Genomic DNA, 24,727 nt, shown 5'->3' on the forward strand with positions numbered 1-24,727 from the left:
CTAGAGTATTTAAAAGTAGAATGGGAGGCAGAGCCTTCAGTTTTCAGGCCCCTCTTCTGTGGAACCAGCTTCCAGTTTGGATTCAGGAGACAGACACTATCTCTACTTTCAAGATTAGGCTTCAAACTTTCTTCTTACTTAACGATTAAGTCCCTGTATTCCACCGTTATATGGAAATCAGCCATTATAACTTGTGTCAAATCTACTTGTACCTCACAGTTTTCTAAGTGCACAGAGAGCAGTAAACCTCAGAGCAGCAGCACATCAGACTGTGCAAAAAATCTAGAAGAGAAAATATTTCGACCCATTTCTAAATGATTCTTGTGACCATGCTGCACCACAACACCTGATCTCTGGTTTCCTCACCTCTTCAATCCCACTTTAATACTTGACTAAACTCATTTTCCTGTTTAGGTGTTGAGGCAAAGCCGCCCATCTACAATGCAGGCAACAGCAAACGGAGCTATTTTTGATTCCCTTTGGGTTTTTTCTACTTTTGTGCTACAAAATGTTCAAGCTGATTAAATTCATTAGAATAAAAGTTCAGATAATTTTCTCATATTAATGTTGGAGGTAGAAATTCAGGGAACTTTGCACAAAAACTGGCAGAAATTTCCTTCAAAGATGCAGTTTTTACTTTAATACTGTGAGTACATTTCAGAGCCTGGACTCTTTTACCTTTACTTGAGTAAAGAAGTTGAATCATTATTTCAGCTTTAAGAGGGTATTTTAACACAAACATCAGTCCTTCTACTTAAGTATGTTTGACACTTTGTTTAATCATCATTTTTAATGATCAAATATAATTATGTTTGTTATTTGTGGATTTTAAATGTCCTTGACAGAGACAGATGATGATCATTATCCTGCACTGTGGTCTCAGGTTTGGTCGAGCTAGCACAAAGAATGGCTATGTTGAACTTCCTCCTGGGATCTACACTAAGAAGTGAGTCCAACATTAGCAGGGTCTCTTTCCTTTATCTGATTCACTTTAGCATTCACAGTCACGTGAAGCTTGTTATTAACTCGATAAGTCAACCCAGGGTTTCAGCTGAGCGCTCACATGAAACACATGGTGTTGGCAGCATCTGATCAATCATATTCATGGAGACGTGTATCAGCAACAGAGCAGCTGAGTTTGCAGAAGGAAGTCAAACTAAACCACAGGAACAATATGAGGAGATTACACACATAATAAAATACTAGCAGTAACACAGCTGCTGCAGACAAATCAGTCGTGTGATCGTGTGTGAGAGGAGAAGGACTGTAAAGGAGTTTGGTGTTAAAAGCTCTGTATGAATGTGGGAGACTTTGAAGGGCTTTAAAAAGGCCAATATAAAATAAAAGGCAGCAAAATTGCTGAGTGTGAAAGTCACCAGACTTATCAGACCTCTGTGATTAAGACCTGTAAGAACACCTGTTTGTACTTGTTGGCATTATATCAAACACACACGTATATTAAGCCTTTGTTTGAACTCTGGTTGAATTTGTTACTTTCAGACTGTGAAACATCACAGAGGCTGCAGCTGCAGATCTTTTATTCACCTGGAAATTTACTTTAAATGTTAGATGGAAAATGTGTTGCTCAGTTTCACCAAAGTAAGAACAAGAATCCATAAACCTTCATAAAGACAAACATCTCCCAGAACATTGAGCTGCTGAAGTGTCACTGAAGGGAAAAACTATTTGTCCTCCTCCATCCAGCAACACCTGAAACACCTGAGTGGAAGCTCCTCCCTACACTGTGTTTGAAGCAAAGCACAAAGGAGACACCTGCTGGAGCAGCTGGAGTCCTACAGACACTCAGCCTCTTCACTACACAAACACCTCCTACAACATCCACTCTTTCCACTCTGACTGCTGTGTTTGTGGAAACACTCCAACACACACCGCTTCACATACCAACATAGAAATGTGTGTGAAAAAGAGCTGAGCTGATATTAAACATGAGGATTTATTCAAAAATACAGAGTCAGGAACAACATTTAGACACACATTACCTCTCAGCAGCAGAAGAACAGCCTTTAAAGTTTATAACAGCATCCTTCGACTCGTTGCTCTTTAAGGAAACACAGCTGGGTTCAGGTCCAGGAGATTCTGGCCTCTTATTGATCCTAAGAGAAAAACAATAAATGTCACAGCTTCATGAGACAGGAAGGAAAAACTGGAAATATTAAATTAAAGACATGATGAACAATCTCATAAAAATAATGTACTTACTCTTTGTCACATAACAGTCTTTTGTTAAAGTTTACAATAACACCCTTGCTTAGTCTTTGCTCTGTACTGCAGTACTTGCACTGGTTTCACTGGACAAGTCTGCATGTGAATCTACAACTGATCTGACATTGTGGCACAAACACAGTAAACAAACACTACGAGCACCTTGTTTCATGTGCAGTGGCTTTCTTCTCATTCTGTTACTGAACACTGTATGAAAAGCCTCTCACTGCCAGCATCCTTCCAGCCCCACGACAACAAGACCAACTCACATCTTCACAACACCAAGAATTTTTCCCCTTTTCTTTGGAGAAACTGAGAAGCCAATAGGATTGTAGCTCAAACTTGCCCACAGTCCTGCTTCATCACTGCTCACTCCTACCTGTGTTGGTGCTGAGTGGACAGTCATAGCCTGCTGCTAGCATGAATGCTAAACGTACTGCTGTGGATGATCAGCAGAAAAACATGTGGTCAGTTTGACTGTTTGCTGTATTTAAAGTCTTTTTCTCAGTTCGTCTGTATTCAAAGTGCATTCGGGGCTTTAGCTGACAGCTCTTTGTGCTAACAAACTAAACTCTCTTAGTTTAAGCCAACAGACCAAACACAAAGCCTGCTGCTGCCTCCATGGGTTAGCTTGTGTGACTAGTGTTTACACCAATGAAATCTAAATCACACTACAGGGAGAGCAGAATTATTAGGCAAATGAGTATTTTGTCCACATCATCCTCTTCATGCATGTTGTCTTACTCCAAGCTGTATAGGCTCGAAAGCCTACTACCAATTAAGCATATTAGGCGATGTGCATCTCTGTAATGAGAAGGGGTGTGGTCTAATGACATCAACACCCTATATCAGGTGTGCATAATTATTAGGCAACGTCCTTTCCTTTGGCAAAATGGGTCAAAAGAAGGACTTGACAGGCTCAGAAAAGTCAAAAATAGTGAGATATCTTTCAGAGGGATGCAGCAGTCTCAAAATTGCAAAGCTTCTGAAGCGTGATCATCGAACAATCAAGCGTTTCATTCAAAATAGTCAACAGGGTCGCAAGAAGCGTGTGGAAAAACCAAGGTGCAAAATAACTGCCAATGAACTGAGAAAAGTCAAGCGTGCAGCTGCCAAGATGCCACTTGCCACCAGTTTGGCCATATTTCAGAGCTGCAACATCACTGGAGTGCCCAAAAGCACAAGGTGTGCAATACTCAGAGACATGGCCAAGGTAAGAAAGGCTGAAAGACGACCACCACTGAACAAGACACACAAGCTGAAACGTCCAGACTGGGCCAAGAAATATCTCAAGACTGGTTTTTCTAAGGTTTTATGGACTGATGAAATGAGAGTGAGTCTTGATGGGCCAGATGGATGGGCCCGTGGCTGGATTGGTAAAGGGCAGAGAGCTCCAGTCCGACTCAGACGCCAGCAAGGTGGAGGTGGAGTACTGGTTTGGGCTGGTATCATCAAAGATGAGCTTGTGGGGCCTTTTCGGGTTGAGGATGGAGTCAAGCTCAACTCCCAGTCCTACTGCCAGTTTCTGGAAGACACCTTCTTCAAGCAGTGGTACAGGAAGAAGTCTGCATCCTTCAAGAAAAACATGATTTTCATGCAGGACAATGCTCCATCACACGCGTCCAAGTACTCCACAGCGTGGCTGGCAAGAAAGGGTATAAAAGAAGAAAAACTAATGACATGGCCTCCTTGTTCACCTGATCTGAACCCCATTGAGAACCTGTGGTCCATCATCAAATGTGAGATTTACAAGGAGGGAAAACAGTACACCTCTCTGAACAGTGTCTGGGAGGCTGTGGTTGCTGCTGCACGCAATGTTGATGGTGAACAGATCAAAACACTGACAGAATCCATGGATGGCAGGCTTTTGAGTGTCCTTGCAAAGAAAGGTGGCTATATTGGTCGCTGATTTGTTTTTGTTTTGTTTTTGAATGTCAGAAATGTATATTTGTGAATGTGGAGATGTTATATTGGTTTCACTGGTAAAAATAAATAATTGAAATGGGTATATATTTGTTTTTTGTTAAGTTGCCTAATAATTATGCACAGTAATAGTCACCTGCACACACAGATATCCCCCTAAAATAGCTCAAACTAAAAACAAACTAAAAACTACTTCCAAAAACATTCAGCTTTGACATTAATGAGTTTTTTGGGTTCATTGAGAACATGGTTGTTGTTCAATAATAACATTATTCCTCAAAAATACAACTTGCCTAATAATTCTGCACTCCCTGTAATGTGTCCTCCAAGGTGTTTGGTGGGAGCACTGAGTGAAACATAAGAGCTCTGGTAAAATAACAAACAGGGCTGTGAGAGCAACTGAAGTGATAAAAATACTGTTTAAAGATAAAAAACACTTTGATGTTCTCTCGTCACCTAACAAAGTCCAAACCCTGTGAACTATTTGAGCTTTAATAACTGTGGATTCAGGTATCCTGAACCCATCTTTGGACATTTGTAATTAAATATTTTAAAACTCCATCAGAGACTCCTGATGTGGCTGTTTGGAGAAGGAAAAGAGGGACAAAGTGGAGCGTCGAGCTGAGGCTTCATTCACTGCAAACCTACAGTTATGTTTCCTTATTTCTGCTGTTTGCATGTTCACAGCTGAAATAAAGCTGCCTCTTTGACTTCATCCTGTTGTGTTTGGGTCCAATCCTGCCTGCCACACAGCGCTACAGGACAAAGTCTAATATTTTTATATTTTTAATGAATCTTTGGTCATATTTATCCAGGAAAACACAAACATGTAAAGGAGTCATCACAGTTCTCTGACCTCGTTGGTCCAGGTTCAGCACTGAAGTTTGGAGGATAACCTTTGGACCAGTCACTCCTCACAGACGGACAGCTGGATCCTGCAGACTGTGACCTCTGACCTCTGCAGACACAAACATGTTTTATTCAATGATCAATTCTCTGATGAAGTGATTGAAGCAGCTGTGATCACACAGACTGCAGATAATGCAGCTGTTTCCTGTCAGTAACAGTCCTCTTAGATTAGAGTTCAGCTTTTTACAGGAAAACAAACGTCCCTGAATGCAACAGTGAGACACAGTCTGCCTGTGTGGCTGTGATAGCTGCCGTTAGGAGCGCTCATGTGTTTGCAGTTAGACGAGGAGATGTTACCATCATGGACACGTTAACAAATCCTGCAGCATCACGTGGCACAAACACTTTGTGTTCCTGTCATCTGCAAGCAACAGGAAGTTCATTAATAAAGGCGGGATGGAGACGCGACTGTGATGGTTCTCCTTCATCCAGCTGTTACACACATCTGGGCTCACAGGACGAGCCTTTGTCTAATACAGCAGCTGCTCGGAAGCTGAAGCCCTCAGCTACAAATGCTACAGCTAAGATACCAGAATTACAGCCAGTAGTGATGTGCGATACCACTGATTTCCTTTCCGATCCGATACCAAGTAATATTCAGGGTGGTATCGACGATACTGATCCGATACCGATACTTTGTACAAAACGGATTTTATTTATTGTATCTCAAATTATAGCGTCATAATGATTACAGGACATCAGAATACCTTCTTCTTATCACTTAATAATGCAGAGTTCATCATATAGAAATAAAAAAACTAAAGTTGTGTGCTATTTGAACACCTTGCCTGCCTGGAGGACTAAAGGACTCCGTGAGAGACTCTCACCCTAGCAGCACCTGTCCCTCTCCTCCTCTTCAGTTCGCCTCAACATACGCTCGTCATATTTTGTGATATGATTTACTCTGAGGTGTTTGACAAGGTTAGTGATGTTGCCACAACCATACATGCCAACCCTCCCGATTTTTCCGGGAGAATCCCACCTTTCTCCAGATTTTCCACCCGGACAACAAAGTTGAAAAACCATATCGCAGAATTCATAGCGCGGCCCAGCCAATTCCAGTTTCCAACAATGACGGCAGCGACTTAGTTTTAATATCACTCTTATTTCTCTTTCTGGGTCGCAAAAAAACTTTTAACATATTTTCAGGTGAGAATGTGTAAACTTCAAATATCTGAGCCGACCGACACATCGTCTTCAAACCCCCGCGGTCTTTCACCACTCGGGTTAAACATGATGTACAAGTCACTTTGATAACTTAAAAATTTTCTTGTTTGGCTTTTTCAGTGTTTTATTTGTTCGTGAGTAAATCGGTTTGGCTGAGATTAAAGTTATTAGATTAGATTAAATTAAATTAAACTTTATTATTCCTCCGGGGTTTTCACACAGCTGAATAAACGTCAAACAGAAAACTGATTAAACAGAAGAGTTTACGTCAGTGTCCGGTTATATTTTAGACAGCAAGGAGCAGACGGCAGTTTCACTCCACCGAGGGAGCTCGTGACGTACTACCCGGCTTTCTTTAGACCGCGAAGGCCGGGTCCTCAGGTGGAAGCAGCCTCTGAATTTGGACACCCCCGCTGTTTCCGGGCCAGCCAATAATAACGGTGACATTTAACGTATTTTATCCGATAAATAAACCCTGTAAAATATATTTATCCGCCCAAACAGCCCTTTTGAATGTCTCCCTAATTCTGAGGTCTCAAGGTTGGCAAGTATGGCCACAACACCTCACTTTTTTTGCCACATTTATTGCAAACCACGGCTCAGCTGTTTGTGGAGGTAAAATACATCCGCACAATTACGCTCAGCCATTGTTGTGAGTGCGCACGCCAAGGGGCTGCGAGACATTTATACAGCCGTATTTCACACATGACTATGAAAGGCGGAAGAGGAAGTAGTTCCTTTGAATGTAGGCAATCCGAATGTTATAGTTTCTTTCCACTGTGTTCCTGTTAATGATAAACTACAAATTTACTCTAAATTACTAAAATATCGATATTTTAATGTGAGAATCGATTCTAGAACATAAATGATTGGTATCGGAGGAATCGATATTTCAGGATCGATCCGCACATCACTAACAGCCAGTCATAAATGCACAAGTCGCTGATTATTGTCTGTGTGGCTTCACAAATGATGAAATCCTTCTGTTATTAGCTGAATCACATGGCGTTAATATCAGCTAACGTACTCTCGAAAGCGCCGATTTGTTGCGAAGCGGGTTTGAGTGCGCATTGTAGCTGGATTACTGATTGGCAGAACTAACTCGACATTTCGAGCTACTTTTCTCAACATTTTCGAGTTATAAGTCGAAATTTCGAGAATGGATCCTTTTTTGTGGCGGAAACGGGCTTCCGTAACAGACTGATGGAGGCAGGAGAAGCTGCCTACAGACATCAGTCAGTGGATCCACAGTAACATCGACTCTGAGTTCAGCTGCTGATCATCAACTGTTTCTGTCTCGTTCCCAGACTCTGATCTCACATAAAACGAAGCAGATTTATGCTGAAACTAAGCTGCACACAGCTGATGTCAGCCAGGAAAACAGTACAGACTGCTAACGTTACCTTAACATGGAGACGATCAACTGCACCACAACATTCACGAAAGCGAAAGTAAAAGCGACGGAAGGAAACGCCCAGAGAGGCGTTTGAGGGACGGTCAGAGTCAGGAACCTCAGAAACGCATCAGGCTGGAGTTTAATTCTGTTTTCATCTTTAGAAACATCTGGAAATAGTTATAAAAACGCTGCGTAATAAAGAAAAATAGTGTAGATTAGTTTGAGTTGTGTTTAGCTGAGCTGTGTCTTTAATCTGAAGTTCATTTTGTGGAGGAGCAGCAAGACTTTCAGTGTTACTCTCAGAGAAAGCCTCCCAAATGTCTGTTGTCTTAATAGTGGAATTATCTGGAAAATGAACCAGTTCTTATGAGCTGCTTTTCTGTATGAGCAGTCAAAGCATTTTATACAGCGTGCTTCATTCACACAAGCACTTCTTTTTCTAACAATGACACTATGATGGATGCATCAGAGAGCAAGTCGGGGTTCCACATCTTGCCCAAGGATACCGTGGCGTGCAGACTGGAGCAGCCAGGGATCAAACCTCCAACCTTCCAGTTAGTAATTCTACCTGCTGAGCTACAGTCTGTACTTCCTGAACATCACACCCTCCTTTTGTTTCTTTATTTCCAGTAGCAACCAGGACCATAATGAACCCTGACTCCCACAGACACTCAGGATCCACCTGCCCAGTAAGTCACCCGCTAACTGCAACTATCAGAGCCCTGACCTTCTGCAGAGACGAGTCACACTGAACACAGCAAGTGTCCCTGCTCTCAGATACAAAACCTGCCTTTAAAAGTTCAGAGTAATGAAATCAGCAGTTCTGGTTCTAGAATTTGTAGTCTCACACACATGTGCAGAGCACTTTTGTTGTTTTGATTCACATCGGTTGATATTCTGCTGCAAACAACTAATGAGGACATTTTCTAAAAGCTTTGAGTGTCCATCAGGATCCTGTAGAAACAGCTTCTGGCTGCAGCTGCTGTGGAGCTCCACAGTAACCGGAAACACGTAACTTCAGTTAAATCGACTTTGACAGCGAAACTAAATTGCGTTTTTGTTACTATTGATGCTGCTGAGAAATAAAAATGGTTTTAAGTTTTTTTTAACACTCTGGGTTTGTTCATAAAAATTCCCCTAAATTGTTCGTGGCCAAAAGTGACACTTGCTGTTTCGCTGATTCATTTATTTTTTTTACAGTACATCGTGTTGTGCGTTCTGATTGCTGTAGACCATTGTCAATCAATCTAGTCCAGTGTCTCCTGTACAGGAGCGGTCCCTAATAGGCCCACGGACCGGTCCGTGAGTCTTTTGGTACCGTTCCGCGAGAGTTGATCCTCCGGTGTGAAATGTATGGTTGTAGTTTCTGTGTCTTATTTTGAAAGAACTATTTACGCGTTACCATAGTGACCAGAGAGCATTAAAAAGCAGAGAGGAGGATGTCACTGTCATTGTTGTTGGCGCACAGCTCAAGTCACGTTTATTATTATATTTACAAAACACCACAGTTTCTTTTTTTTATTCTTTTGTTGTATTTATCCGCGACACCTTAAAGGTCGTTCCCTGAAAATATTGTCTGACATTAAAGTGGTCTGTGGTGCAAAAAGGTTGGGGACTCCTGCTGTACAGTACAGAATGCGTTTAGCTTGTCGAATTTACATAAATCTTCGATCGCTAGCAGTGTAACTCTGAAGTGCTGCACTGTGTGTTTGTACGTTTTCTCCCAAACAAACACAACAATGCTGACGAAACGTTTTGCACCCTCAAATGCACCTTTAGGTTTCATTCCATGATACTGGACTTATGTTTCTACGAAGGTTTGAACTCTAAGAGTGTTTAACATGATAGTGATTTATTGATTCTAACCCTAAATCTATCCAGTAATGTCTGCACATATTTTCAGTACTGATTTTAAAGTGTTTTAATCCTTCTGTCACTCAAGGAACCCAATAAGGATTCAAATACTTCAAAAGTCAACCAATGACATTGATGTGTAAGACTATTTAATAATTATTTATTTTTTATATTTCATTTATTCATTCATTCTTTGCACTGTGATTTAACCCATCTTTGTGTAAAGCAGGGGTGTCAAACTCCAGGCCTTGAGAGCCAGCGTCCTGAAGCTTTTAAATGTATCTCTGCTGCAACACACCTGAATAAAATTATTAGGTCATTAGCATGACTCTACCCTACTCAAGTAAATTTAAATAAATGTAAGTACATACCACCAGGTAGCTCCACTCGTACCCAGTGTAACGGGAAGTGAGAGGGTTAGGTTTTGGCGCTTTGAATGTTCAGTTGTGTGATGCAGCGATTAACGTTTGAGTAAAATATTGGGCTCCCTCGTGTCTTCCCTACATTCCTCCACAATGTGCGTTTTTGCAAAAATGTACTTCTAGAAGTACTTTTATTGCACGATGTTCATTCACTCATGAGCTGCTGCAACATGAATCAAATGGCTGAACTGCCACCTTGGCGTGCAGTCAAGTTCTACAGTCTGCTAATGATCTAATAATAAGTATTAATATTCCTCACTCACCTTACTAAATGTTTGTGAACACAGCCAGAAACATTTGCATCACAAACACAGACTAGTGTTTATTAGCAGAAGCTTTTGGGTGGTTGCTCTCAAACCTGTGTACAAGTTGAAGCATTAATGGTCCCTTCACTGATTTCCAGGTATCCAATGTCAGGGCTAACAGATGGATTCAGACGCAGGCAGCGTTCTGGCAAGCAAAGGGTTGACAATTTATTAACACAGAAGGGAAACCACAGTGATGTGTATATACAGTGAATGGGGCAGGGCTTCAGGGCTCCAGGGGAAGGAATCCACACTCGCTCCCCACTCGGCCCAAACTCCGCCACTCCTCTTCTTACGCACACTCGCTTCTCCACAGCCACTCTCGCTCCAATTTCCACTTATGTTGACACACACAGGGATCACAGGTCAGGGTCCGCCACCAGTTCCGGGGAGATCTAAACACAAAGAGTCCAATTAGATCAATACGCCACACAACACTGAGAGAGTTTGTCTTAGGAGAGCTGAGAGCACGAACACGGGAGGTTCAACATTCCAGTGCCGAATACTCCGTGCCGCAGCGTTAAATAGGCAAGGGGGACGCCGCCTGATCAGCAACAGGTGTAGAAATCACCGCAGATACGTGGGCCAAGGGTGAGAGCCCACAATGAGCTCCACCCAGGGAAGCAGGAGAGAAAACAAAACAAACCTGTGGCCAACATGAGCGAGCCGGAGAGGCACAGGGACCATGACAGCCAATACCAAGTGCACAAGTTCACCCCAGATGGTTCCTCTTCTCTGTAACTTGGAGGATGTGGAGTAGGCTGTATTTTAATCAAAGACATATCAATCAATCAATCAATCAATCAATCAATCAATCAATAACCATGTCTAAAAACAACACAGGTTGACCAAAGTGCTGTACACAGTAAAAGAAAAAGTAAAAAGTAGAAACAAATACACACAATGAACAAAACCAAAAATAATCCCAAATTTCGTTTTTTTTCCTGAAGGGGTCAAACACTTTTATGCAAGAATGACAGCGAGGTGAAAAACCTTCACCCGCAAGAAAACTCGAGCTGTGACTCGTAGTACGAACACACACCTCACAGTAACACACTTTGTTTAATGTGAACTTTTTGCCAAGCTAGCTAATCCTGACCAACACACCAGACACAGAAGATAAAGGAACGATGTTTTACTGTTAGAGACAGAAAGGTTCAAACATTTTGGCAGAGGGCTAAAAGGGGCTAAAATTACCCAAAAAGAAATTCCATTTGACCAAAAACACTTAATTTTTAAAAAATTAAGTATATAGTTATGAATAATGAACAAATAATTAACAAACTGGGGTTTATAAATCGTGTAACACATCCTTATGGTAAGAAATTTTACCTTAATGCGTTACATGTGTTAGAAGTCAATGTATCTTTAACAATATACTCCTTATTTTATATCTCCTGATCCTTCACAGAGCTGCATGAACCTGTTGTTGATGTCAGAGAGTCAAACTCTGCTGAAGAGTGGGTTGTTTCCTGTTCAGCCACTGGTCGACCTGCTCCCACTGTAACACTCTCACAACAACACCTCAGCTTCTCACAGTACAACACTGTCAGTGTGTCCAACACCAATGCTACATTCACTGTCACCACTACAGCTGTGCTCTCAGGTTCACGTAAACACAGCACACAGGTGGGATGTGCAGCACGAGTGCTCTCTGCTCCTCACAGAGAGGTGATGGAGACGATTCCTGAGGTCCAGCAGACGTCAGATTATCAGTGATGGTGAGAAACTGAGATGCAATAACAATGCATTGTGCTAGTATGCATTTTCTCTTTGATCAATAATTGATGTATTCATTTTGATCAGTGTCACATTTTTCCTGCTTTTTCAAGTTTCCTCCTGGATCATTGTATTAGCTGCAGTATTGGTGATGATGGTGTTTGTCAGTGTTGCTGCTCTGCAGTAGGCTACTCTTTAAAGAAAAAGACCAGATAACTTTCATTTTTCATTTCTTGTCATTTTTTTCTACACCAAAATCTATCCAATAATATCTGCATAACATTTTCTACTTGTGATTTAGTTATTAATTCTTTGCTTCATGATTCAATCGGTCTTTGTCTAGTATTAAATTTTATGTTTCCCATTTAATCCCACTGGCTTTAAAGTGTTTCACCAGATTTTTACGAAGTATTTCCAGTCTTTTGTTGTCTCTGTCCCAAATGTTCTGAAATGTGTTGCATGTATTAAAAGAAGTTGGACCAAAAAATGTACTATGTACTTATAAACTTACATTTATGAAAGCTGAACAAACATTGATATACTTGACTTTTGTAACAGTGAAAAGGCGATCTGTTTTTATTGATAAATATATATGTTTGCATTACTGTTATTTAGATTGCCATGTTAGAACGTAGCAAACAACATTGTTTGTTCCTCTATGGTTTCTTTATTTTTACAAATCTAAATGTTTTTTGTCAAAAGATTAATAATTTCATATTGAGGTCAGACGGTCAGCAGTTTTGATGTTTTTGCAGAGATTTTATTTTTTTGCAAAATAGCACAAGTAAACATTAAAAGTAGTTCCTAAATCAAGGCATTTATTATTAAGGCGGCCATTATTATGGCCCTGTGTGGAAAAAGTGATTGCCCCCTAAACCTAATAACTGGTTGGGCCACCCTGAGTAGAAACATCTGCAATAAAGCGTTTGGGATAACTGGCAATGAGTCCTAGAGCGCGTTTGGACATTTTATCATTTCCTGATGATTTCCTGTGTGAACGTTACCGTTTTTCAGCACAATCTATAAGTTATTTGAATAACATCCTCAGGCCTAATATTGCTCATGTGACACATCGTGGACATCCTCTCAGTTCTGTACATATTATTTGTATTGCACTTCGGTTTTTTGCAAACGGGAGCTTTCTGTATAATATTGGTGACGCTGAGCACGTTTCCAAGGCTACCGTCTGTCGGGCAGTCAGGAATGTTACAGTTGCACTGAAACGTCTCCTGTACTCGTTTGTGGTGTTCCCCGGTCATAGACCCACAAGATTTATCAAAGAGGGATTCCACAAAATTGCAGGTATCAGGATGAACAAAACTTAATTCATGATGTGGTGATACTTGAACTACTTAAATTTTACATTTATTTTCACGGTTCCCAGGCGTGACTGGCTGTATAGATGGCACTCACATTCCAATCATTGCTCCTTCAGTAAATGAAGGAGACTATGTGAACAGGAAGTCTTTCCACAGCATTAATGTGCAGGTACATAGTTCCCTGTAGCATTTCAAACTAACAAATTATTTCATTAGAGTAATGGATGCTAATTTGTGTTCTCTGCACTGTGAAGATCATATGTGATGCTGCCAACATTATCACAAATGTGGAAGCCAAGTGGCCAGGCTCTGTGAGTGGTGGTGGTGGAGGACCCACACCTGTTTTTCGGGCCTCCGCTTTTTTTCTGTTGGCTATAACGGGTCACATTTGAGCATACAGAGTAAGCAAATATGTACTTGTAATGTGCTCAGATAATTTCAATAAGTGCTTACAGAAAGAAAATTAATGTAGCCTCTAACTGCAATTGATTTACATCGGACAAAGAGACCAAGCACTATGGCTCATAATACAATTACACCTTACCTGTTTGGACTATATTTTTATATTTCATTTTTACTTGCTGCCAGGAACGTTTGGGGCCTGTTGGGTTGCACCTGCGCTCACATCACGTCACAAAATAAAATGTATAAAATAAAAAATAAAATAAAATATAATAAAATAACGTGTTAAATGGGTGGAAATCCCTAGATCAATGTTTAAATTAACGCTCACGCATTGACTCTGTCGGCTATGTTTTAACATGCATGCTCCCTTTCTTTTGCAGCTGAGGCTGTGTTACTTTTTTTCCTCAAAATTTGCATGTTATCGGCATATGCTGCCATCAGAATTTTGGCCTCAAGCGCTGTAAAATACATTGACCGCGCCTTCTTTCCCTCCGTCTCCATGGTGACTTGCTTAATCTGTGCTCCACTAATCAGGGCTTTATGTATCCTCGTGCGCGCGCTTAACTTGGGGTTAAAGCAACTCCGCGTTGATTGAACTACTTGTAACCGGCTTCCTGAAATAGGGCCCAGCAGTTCATCTAAACAAAAGGCACTTAGACTAAAACAGATATAGATACGTTTATCCTACCATAAAACAGTAAGACAAGGTACGACCTCTCCCATGCTCCCAGGATGTAGGTGTGAATGCCAGAACACTCTGGAATGCACACCAAGCCTTTGCAGACTATTAAGGATCAAACCTCTACCAATCTAAAACTAATTATAAAACTCTGAGCATATATAAGTAGATATTTCTAAGCATAAATGATAATCAACAATACAAAACCTGACAACCTGTAAATTGTAAATACTGTAAAACCACTGTCATTTAATGGTCGGGCATTGCACAGCTTCAAGCATTTCACCTCATGTCATACTGGGTATGGTTGTGTGTGTGACAAATAAAATTTGAATTTGAAAGTCTTTCCAGGTGAGTTTGATCCAGGAGGGTCTGAAGCCAGAGTCAGACAGAGACTGTGCAGAGACTGTAGAAGGACAGAGCAGCAGCAGAGCAGTCCAGATACACTGATGATCCTCTGTCAGATCCAGAGGGACACACAGGGATGATGCTGGACTCTACATTGTGTCTGACAGTGGAGCTGTTCTCAGAGCAGTTCACTCTGCAGCACTGACAGTCATCTGCACTTCTTCTCATTCCTCTGTCAGTCACTGCTGGATGAAGCTCTCCTCTCCACCTCCCAGTAACATGGCCCAGTCAGAGCGTCTCTACACACAAGCTGCTGCTGCTTCAACCTCTCTGGATCATCAGGACACAGCTCCTCCTCTCTCAGCACACACACCGTCCTGTTTACCATCATCACCTCCACCTGCAGAGAGAAGAAGGAAGAGCAGAGGAGATAAACGAGTGTTTCCAGAGACTCTTCATCAGCTGTCAGTCAGTGATGCAGCACATCCAGTATAAAGAGCAGCAGGGACTTCAGTGCTGGGACTGTACTAGGACTCATTGTTGCTTCACTTTTTCTAATCTTTGGATTTTTATTGAAGTTGATGAAAATGTTTTTCCCTCCTAGTTTGAGTTTGGACTTTCATTCATTAGAAGAACCTTGGTGTGTCCACTCTGAGCTCTGTAGGAACCCCAACAACAAGCCCAACAATCCAGATGGACGGTTCCAGCTGTTAACTGGAGGAATTCCATCCAAACATCTGCTCTCACTAAATTCTTCCTCACCTACAGACTGTGTTCTTCACTGCTTTAAACTTGGAAATGAATGCAGTCATTGGTCTGCGTGCTGCTTTGTTCAGAGAGCTGATTGGCTGTTGACAGTGTTTGATCAGAGCGTGTCAGCCGTTACCATGGTGACCATAAAGGTCAGAAACAGGAAGTGTTTGTGTCCAATCCTGAAGCCTGTCACCATTCTCCTCTCACAGCTTCACTGAGAAGCTGCAGCTTTACAGGAAACACTGGATCTTTGTTTCATACTGACTGTGTTTAGTACAATACTGCTGACAGCACCACCCACTCACTCCATCACTCTACTGACCCCAGAGTCTCCAGTCTGTAGTCTGGACTCTGCTGAAGATCAGACAGCTGCTTCACATCTGGATCCTTCAGGTTGTTTCTCCACAGGTGCAGCTCTCTCAGATGGGAGGGGTTGGACTTCAGTGCTGCTGCCAGATAATCACAGCTGATCTTTGACAAACCACAGCTCCTCAATCTGTATAAAGAATGAAAGATGTAAGTTTATTAGACAAAGTGTGAGCTTGAAATCATTCAGTGTTTCATCATCTGTTCAGAGCTGAAGAAGGTTCAGAATGTAGAAGTTTAGAAAATGGAAACTCCAAACAGCTGAAGCCAACAGGAAGCAGCTTCAAACAGGAAACTGTGCAGAGTTTCAGACTATATGTCCTGATGCAGCCAGTTGGATTTTGGAGATTTGAATCTCTGTTCTGTGACTAAGTCCTTGAATCATTTCTTCCAGTTGGTCCAACAAGACAGACTAAGTATTGGACATGTGTTGTGGCTCCATTAGGGGAGCTTCTAAATGTGATGTGATGGCCCCTCTGGGTCTGTCAGGTCACAGGACTGAAGAGAGCTCAAACTGGGCACACAGTTGTTCCAGTCTGGACCAAAGACTCTATACTGGGACTGAGGGACTGCTTTGACTGCACCCACTGGGACGTTTTAACGGCTCATGTTCTCACTTAGATCATCGATTTCTTCTTACATTTCTTTCTGGGAAAAATGGGGATTACTTTGGAAACAGGAAGTATTTTCCCCAATAAGCAGCCCTGGATTAGTAAATCACTCCAACATGTTCTCAGGCAGAAGAAGCTGTCTTGTTATGAGGGAGAGAAGAAAAAGATGGAGGCACAGAAACTTGTTGAAAGAGAGATAAAGCAGCTAAAATCAGGTGTAAAAGTAAAGCAGAGGATGAGCTGAATAAAGGACACTCAAGGCTGGCTTGGAAAGGAATGAAGTCCATGGTGGGGATGCAGAACAAGGAGCAAAGATGAATGTGATGCTGAATCAGCAGAAGACTTGGACTCATTTGATTCCAGCTTTGATATCATTGATTTCAATGAAGAGCTTTGTGATTGTAGCAAAGGGCTGGTAGCTCTGAGAGTCCCACTGATGAGGTGTTTGTGTGGAAATCTCTTAGTGGGAGCAAAGAGAGAAAAAGCCCTGGTCCTGATGCTGTGGGAGGGGAATGATTGAAGTGTGCTGTGAGGAACTGACTGGGAGATTTTCACACATTTTCCAGTCCTCCTTGGAACAACAGGAAGTTCTCAGCATATGGAAACAAATGTTAAGTGTCCTATGGCACTCAGTGATGATGGTGCTGTGGCCCCACCACCTCCACCTCTTTGTAAAGGAACTAACTGTAATCTGAAGCTTCAAATGGGACTAAGACTTCCTCCACTAGGTGGCAGTGTCTGATGAGAAAGTGTTAGTGGAGCTGGCCTGGAGTCAGAAACAGGAAGATGCAGGATTTGGGCTGAAATGGGGAAAAGTGGTTCGCACTAGTGCCTTAAAGCAAGAAGGTTGTAGGTTGAAGCTTGTTGGCCTTTCTGTGGAGGTTGGATGTTCTCCCACAGTCCAATGAAATGCTGCTTAGGTTCATTGGTGCTTCTAAATTGGCTGTAGGTGTGGATGTGAGAGAGTGCTTCTCTGTCTCTCTGTTGGCCCTGTGATGGACTGCTCACCTGTGCAGGTGGACCACGCCTCTTGCCCTATGACAGCTAGGGCACAGGCTGCAGCCCTGTGAGCCTAAGCTGAATAAACAGTTAGCAAAAATGATCCATAGATGGCCTGAAATCCCCCAGTTAGCAGTTTGGTAGATAGCTATGACATGCTAATCCCATCCAGCAGCTGTATTCTACCTGTAAGCTGATCCCTGCTGAGCCAAAGCACTTTTTCATATACAAATTACAACCTTTAATAGAAACCTATTGGTCAGCATCTTATTAGCCTGCTGTTAGCTTCATTCCACAGAAAACTGAGAGAAACTAACAGAGTTGATAAAGAATAAAGAGAAATGTGCTGATTTAAAGCCTTTGAAGTGCTTCAGATGATCTCTGTCCACTTCTGTCCACTCATTCATTCATGTAAGCTTTCTAATGCAGCTTTGATCTTCACAGTCTGCTTCATGAAACTCATTCTAACCCTGAATGTCAGAGTGTTCCTCCTTCTCTTTCCCATCATTCATGCTGGCAGTGGAGGAGATTTGGATGTTGGACTGTGTTTTGGATGATGTGTGTATGTTTGTGTTGGACTGCTGTCTGTAAAGCAAACGCACATTTTGCTTTGGATTTCAGTGTCAGACAGACTTTAAGGTGGAATGAAGAGTTGGAGAGTTTCACAGTGAATTATCCAGTGGAGGATTTTTCTTCTTCTTTGAAGGTTTGAAATGTGAACATTGTTCTGCTGCAGTCAATGGACTAAACCAGAGAAGAAGAAAACAGACTTTACCATGAAGATCCTCAGTGTGGATCAGTATAATATCAGCCTGATGTCTGCAGTTTAGTGTCAGCACAACTTTCACATCATATTCATCTCAGCACAACTAAAACATGCTGACTGACCCCAGAGTTTCAAGTCCACATCCTGGACTCTCCAGGAAACCACACAGATGCTTCACTCCTGAATCCTGCAGCTTGTTGTTCAGGCTCAGGTCCAGCTGTCTCAGATGGGAGGGGTTGGACTTCAGTGCTGCTGCCAGATAATCACAGCTGATCTCTGACAAACCACAGTCCCACAATCTGTATAAAGAATGAAAGATGTAAGTTTATTAGACAAAGTGTGAGCTTGAAATCATTCAGTGTTTCATCATCTGTTCAGAGCTGAAGAAGGTTCAGAATGTAGAAGTTTAGAAAATGGAAACTCCAAACAGCTGACAGAGTTCATACGCCTTTGTCAGGGTCAAATTCAAGCAAGACCATGTGAAAATTAAAACACATCATCCTAGGTGAACTTAAACACCTTTGTTCCCCTTTTGTTAAGACATAGAAAAGTACACCACACAAAAATACTGCAAAAGGAAACGGTCGCCTTATATACATAGTGTATAAACTCAAAATGCACATTTCACTTCAAATTAAGATTAAGGCTTTGAACAGATCACATAGTTCAGTTCAACATATAAGACTTTAAGAATGCACAAGCATCTACTTAAAATCTATTTAATTTATCATCCATGATATTATTTTGTACAATTCCAATGTATTTTGTTCATCTCCCTTAAATAAACAGGCAGTCTTAAAGTATGAAATATTCATATACAAACACATATAAATGTGTGTACTGTCTCAGTGGCTGATAGTACCCCACAGGCCTCAGTGTGAGCTTGAAGACATTTATAATGTTTAAGTAGTTTAATGTGCAGGTGCTGACGATAAACACATTTTGAATGAAAGCCGGGGAACTTTGGTAGCACAGAAACAAGTGGCTATTCTTTGTGACTATATGGATCACTCACAATACCATTATTTCACACAAAGGCACCAAATTAATACTCAAAAAAGCTGCAGCAATACACACAAATATAAACAGTACTTGGTGACAACTTTGCTTTTAGCCTTTAACCCTTCTTGACTACTTTTGATGTGGCCTCTATATTTTACCTTTAAAAACAGTTTCTGTTATTTTCTCATTTTGACCAACTGTATCAGCACAATTTATCTAAATTCAGACAAAATTTAAAATACACGTAGAAAGTGATATTTTGACTGTAAAAACCACACACATGTTTAACGAATCATCTTCATAACTTGAAATGCAAATAGAGATTGTACACTTTTAAAAATACGCACACGTTTTGCAAACAACAAAGTTATATGGTACTATTTACCAAAAAATGCAGCCAAGGCTCAGACGTTTTTCATATAATCATTTCAAACTATTTACAGAACAATCAGGTGTCAAACAATAGTTTGTGTCACTCTAACACATATGAGAACAGCACAGGGATAAACCTGCAGGTCTGACAGCAGGTGTGTCACTCAGCGTTTACACTGCAATCTGCCTTTGTTGGCTTTAAGGCAGCAACTGTGACGATCACTAGTAGAACTGACACACAAAACAAAACAACAGCTACACACTAAATACACAAGACAACAAACTAACTTGAGACCAAACACGGTAAACGTCACAAATCTCTCACGTATCAAAACTCTCTCTCTCTTTCGCTCACTCGCTCTCTCTTGCCGGTCACTCCTAAAACTTCCCCCTTTTGCTAAACAACCAAATGTCATGTTTCCATATCATTTTTGATTGGTCGACATGGTACATTTTCCCACCTATAGGGCTTTGGAGCGTGATGTCACGGGAGATGGACCATGCCCCCTTCCGCCATGACAGTAGGCCAGCCAAAGGATACCATTTCAGCTATGGATCGTACGTGTTGTGTTGTCGGTTGCAACGTTAGATCACACGATCGTGAAGGCAAGAAGCTGGATAACGGGCTCTCTTTTCATCGTTTTCCATCCTGGAGGCAACGTGAGGGATCCCATGTATCCGATATTACTAAACAAAGACGTCAGGCTTGGATTGCAGCGGTGAGACGAGCGGATATCGAGTTCTCTGCAATCCCCAGCTTTTTGTTGGTTTGCTCACGGCATTTTCTTTCCGGTGAGTTCTAAATTAATTCATATCACTCTTGAAAGGCTTTTAGTGTGATTTTCAACGTGCTGAGGTCATAGATAATGAGATAAAACATGCTAATGTGTGATGCTGCAGAACCACGTCATGTCGACTGAGTAGCTTATGATTTGGCATTATTGCAGGCAAACCAGCATATGAAATGGATGTAACAAATCCAGACTGGGAACCAACACTGCACATGGGGCATGACGACATACCTGTATCAGACTCGGACCGGCACTCAAGGCGTACGCAACGGAAGCGAAAAAGAGCACACATCGGAGGTAAACAACCCCCCCCCCTCTAAAAACATACTAAATTGCTATCACTGTACACTAATCCGCACATAACTTCCAGATGAATCACACACCTGTCATTGGAATATTGGTGTACATTTACCTTATGTCTAATTTTATCTTACAGGCTTTCATTATGCAGCTGCAGAGTCTGAAGGTGTGCCCCGTGCAGAAGTGATTGATGAAGATCTGACAGAAGACCAACAGCAAAATCACAATGTCATGGAGGCAGTGGACAGCAGTTGTGTTGGACAAGTGGAGGTTGAGGTACCAGCTGCAAATGTGGATATACTGAAGAAATGTAAACCTTTTAAAATGATGACAGATTACAAACTCTCAGCTGTGTCTGTAATCAAACCTCTGTAACTTTGCTTCACTTCAGCAGCATCAGCTCATGTTCACATGTTGATTCATGGTTTGCTTCAGTTTTTGATGGACTGCAGAATATTTTGAAGGTTATCTGCTATAAAAAGCCAGAACAGGAAAATCTGCTTCATGTGTTTCTGTTTGATCCTCAGTGACTTTGACACAAAGGCCTCTGCTGTGATGATCACACCTCTGATCAAGTCTCACAGTGTCAGCTTTGTTTTTATACATATGGATATGTGCTGATAAATGATCAGAGTTATAATATTTCCCACTGTCTGCTGTGTGCCGTGACCTTTGACCTGCTAAAGACAGTCAGCTGTGGATTATTCATTGTTATGTCTGATACTTAGAACTGTGAGGAAGAACACTACACAGTTAATCAGGGTCCCCTCTCTCTGAATCAGGGAAGGTGGGCAGGCCGCGTGTGGGCCGCGGGCCATACGTTGAGTATCACTGTTTGAAATGTGAACATTGTTCTGCTGCAGTCAATGGACGAAACCAGAGAAGAAGAAAACAGACTTTACCATGAAGATCCTCAGTGTGGATCAGTATAATATCAGCCTGATGTCTGCAGTTTAGTGTCAGCACAACTTTCACATCATATTCATCTCAGCACAACTAAAACATGCTGACTGACCTCAGAGTTTCAAGTCCACATCCTGGACTCTCCAGGAAACCACACAGATGCTTCACTCCTGAATCCTGCAGCTTGTTGTTCAGGCTCAGGTCCAGCTGTCTCAGATGGGAGGGGTTGGACTTCAGTGCTGCTGCCAGATAATCACAGCTGATCTCTGACAAACCACAGTCCATCAATCTGTATAAAGAATGAAAGATGTAAGTTTATTAGACAAAGTGTGAGCTTGAAATCATTCAGTGTTTCATCATCTGTTCAGAGCTGAAGAAGGTTCAGAATGTAGAAGTTTAGAAAATGGAAACTCCAAACAGCTGAAGCCAACAGGAAGCAGCTTCAAACAAACACAACAAGAGAAAAAACTCTGAATGTTTCACATTAAAGTCGTACATTTCTCATAAAAACAGGACAAAGACTTGAAAAAGTCGTGTTTTTCCTTCCAGGAACCACAAGGCTTCACTTTTAAAGGTGAAGTGTGAAAGAAATGGACATATTTGAAGTCCAACACCTTTTTCCAGTCACATTATTAAAGCAGACAAACTACAAGCTCATTTTCATTCCAACAAGTCATCTTCTGACCTGGACTAACAACACTGGTCTCTATGTGCAGCTGGCTGTGAGACCAGTGCTCAGGGAGCGTCTACAAAGTGCAACACTGAAAGAACATCACACACTAGCTGTGTCCCAAAACGTCGGCTGCATCCTTCGGAGGACCCGGTATTCGCGGTCTACGTGGGCCGGGTCCTTCAAAGATCGAAAAGGCTGGAAGTGCGAGGCTGTGAAATGGGACGGTCTAGCCTTCAGATTTGCGTCACCGCTGTGTTGGTGGAGTTTAATAAACTCGGCCGTCTGCTCCTTGCTATCTAAAATATAACAGGACACTGGCGTAAATTCTCGACCGTCTCACACTTCTGTTTAATCAGTTTCCTGTTTAACGTTTATTCAGCTGTGTGAAAATCCCGGAGGAACTTTGATCTCAGCCAAACCGATTTACTCCGGAACAAATAAAACACAGAAAAAAGGCAAACAATTACATTTTTAAGTTATCCGAGTGACTTATATATCATGTTTAACCTGAGTAGCCAAAGAGCGGGGTCTGAAAACGATGAAGCCGGGCGTCCGCTGCTCTCGCCGGCTGGAGTGACCATTGAACCCCCCGGCTTGCTAGCGAGCGGGTGGGGAACAGACGTCTCCGAAAACGTCTGCACACTTTTGCAAATATGCGATGTCTTGATAAACCAAGCAGATATTTGAAGTTTACACAGCTACTTTCTCGCCTGAAAATATGTTAAAAGTTTATTTTGTGACCCAGAAAGATTAATAAGAGTAATTTGAAAACTTAGTAGCTGCCGCCATTGTTGGCAGCTGAAATTTGGCTGGGCCGCGCTATGAATTCTGGGATATGGTGGGCCACGAAGGACACACCCGACGAATCCTTCAAATTCGGGGAAATGAAGGACGCATTTGTCAGGCACATTTGAAGGAGTCGACAAATACGGACAGCCTTCATCGCCTGACTGTGATGTAATCGGCCTTCAAATGCAGCCTCTGGAGGATGCAGCCGACGTTTTGGGACACAGCTACTAATTTGCTTCCATCATCCAACCTGAAGAGGAAACAGAGACGCCTCCCCTTCAAAGTAAAAGCTGCTCCTTTTGGACACAGTATCAAAGAAAGTCTACAGTATAACACAGAAAAGACAGAACAAAGTTTTGGTTGTTTTTAAATTGTGCAGAAATGAAACTACACTAAGCTCAATTATGTGACAGACATTTCATCCCATGTCAGTTTGGCCTCATCCTGGGCCGGATTATCCAGCACACACTCTGACCACAGGTCCATGTTGAGCAGGATGAGCTGCTGGCTAATCTGGAGGCTGTAGCAGCAGCTCACAGTCACAGTGGGTTTCCACTCATGAAAAAGCTCTGGCTGCTTCATTTCTCATCTCATATCAGAGACTTTAATGCTTCACTGAAGCTTTACTGTGATGCTTCCATATTCCAGTGAGGCCTCCATAATGATTTCAGCTGTTCTGTACACACACTGTGTGCCCTGTATGGCTCAAAGTCTCTGCAGCCTGTTTTTATCTGCTATCATCAGATCTTCATCATCCTCATTCACATCCCTCACACACTCTACAGCCTCATCAGCACTGACTTCATCTTCACTGACTGATGGAGCACAACATGAACCTGTGGAGGCTGAAACACTGTCCTGTCAAACATCTCCCCGTCACCACTCCACTTCTGTCAGCCTTTAAATGAACCCTGCTCAAGTCTGTCACTTCTGTTTGGAGCCAAAAGGAAAAACTGTTGTTCAGTCGTTTGGAAAGACAACATTTCTGAAAGCACTCAAACTTCTTCACATTTGTCTTCAGACACATCCTGAACATTTAGGAACTAAAGAAAGTTTCAAACATCAATCAAAGACCTGAAATATAGAAAAACAACAACAGCCGCAGTCAGTGAACTCACCTCAGAGTCTCCAGTCGACAGTTTGGACTCTCCAGTCCAGCACACAGAAGCTTCACTGCTGAATCCTGGAGGCCATCATTCCAACTCATGTCCAGCTGTGTCAGATGGGAGGGGTTGGACTTCAGAGCTGAGGCCACAACTTCACAGTGAGACTCTGAGAGTCCACACCGAGTCAGTCTGTGATGATAGAAAATATAAAATGTGTTATTATAAAAGCAGAAAATCTGCATTATAAACACAGACTGAATGTATATGAAGACAAAACAGAGTGAGGTCATAATCTGATGAATCTGCTCTTCACATCTGTGCTTCAGCTCCTCTTACTGTGTTTGACATGACACAACGATTGAGTCTCTCTCAGACCTGCAGACTTTTAATGAGAATCTTTGTTTGGCTTTAATCTGCAGATGAAGGAGGAAGATGGTGTCACATTTAGGCTTCCATAATGTCCACAGTCTGTCACTGAGATCTGATCCAGAGTCAGAGTGAAGACACACATTTGGACTGTTTCCTGTTTTGACTCCAGAACATTTTGAATGAGTTCAGCTCAGTGAAGAGTTCCAGCTGGAAAGATGATCTCTGTTTGCTACCTGCTGTCAGGTACGACTGTTCACG

The 24,727-nt window shown here is 41.9% G+C and overlaps 3 protein-coding genes across 4 annotated transcripts in view; all 3 read right to left on the reverse strand.

Annotated features, from left to right (window-relative positions):
• LOC146634613 (protein NLRC3-like) overlaps positions 1–7,663 on the reverse strand; it is a 152,276-nt gene extending 144,613 nt beyond the window's left edge. Inside the window, exon 1 of the mRNA XM_085378076.1 lies at positions 7,626–7,663. The gene's annotated coding sequence lies outside the window, so the exon portion shown is untranslated. The remainder of the gene's footprint in view (positions 1–7,625) is intronic.
• LOC146634610 (protein NLRC3-like) overlaps positions 1–7,664 on the reverse strand; it is a 218,654-nt gene extending 210,990 nt beyond the window's left edge. The window contains exon 1 of the mRNA XM_085378120.1: positions 7,626–7,664. The gene's annotated coding sequence lies outside the window, so the exon portion shown is untranslated. The remainder of the gene's footprint in view (positions 1–7,625) is intronic.
• LOC146634600 (protein NLRC3-like) overlaps positions 1–24,727 on the reverse strand; it is a 720,577-nt gene that overhangs the window by 542,067 nt on the left and 153,783 nt on the right. The window lies entirely within an intron of this gene.

The sequence above is a fragment of the Diplotaxodon limnothrissa genome, linkage group LG3 (genome assembly GCF_057381915.1).
Source record: "Diplotaxodon limnothrissa isolate DT_005_m linkage group LG3, D_limnothrissa_male_GT1.1, whole genome shotgun sequence".
Classification (NCBI taxonomy): domain Eukaryota; kingdom Metazoa; phylum Chordata; class Actinopteri; order Cichliformes; family Cichlidae; genus Diplotaxodon; species Diplotaxodon limnothrissa.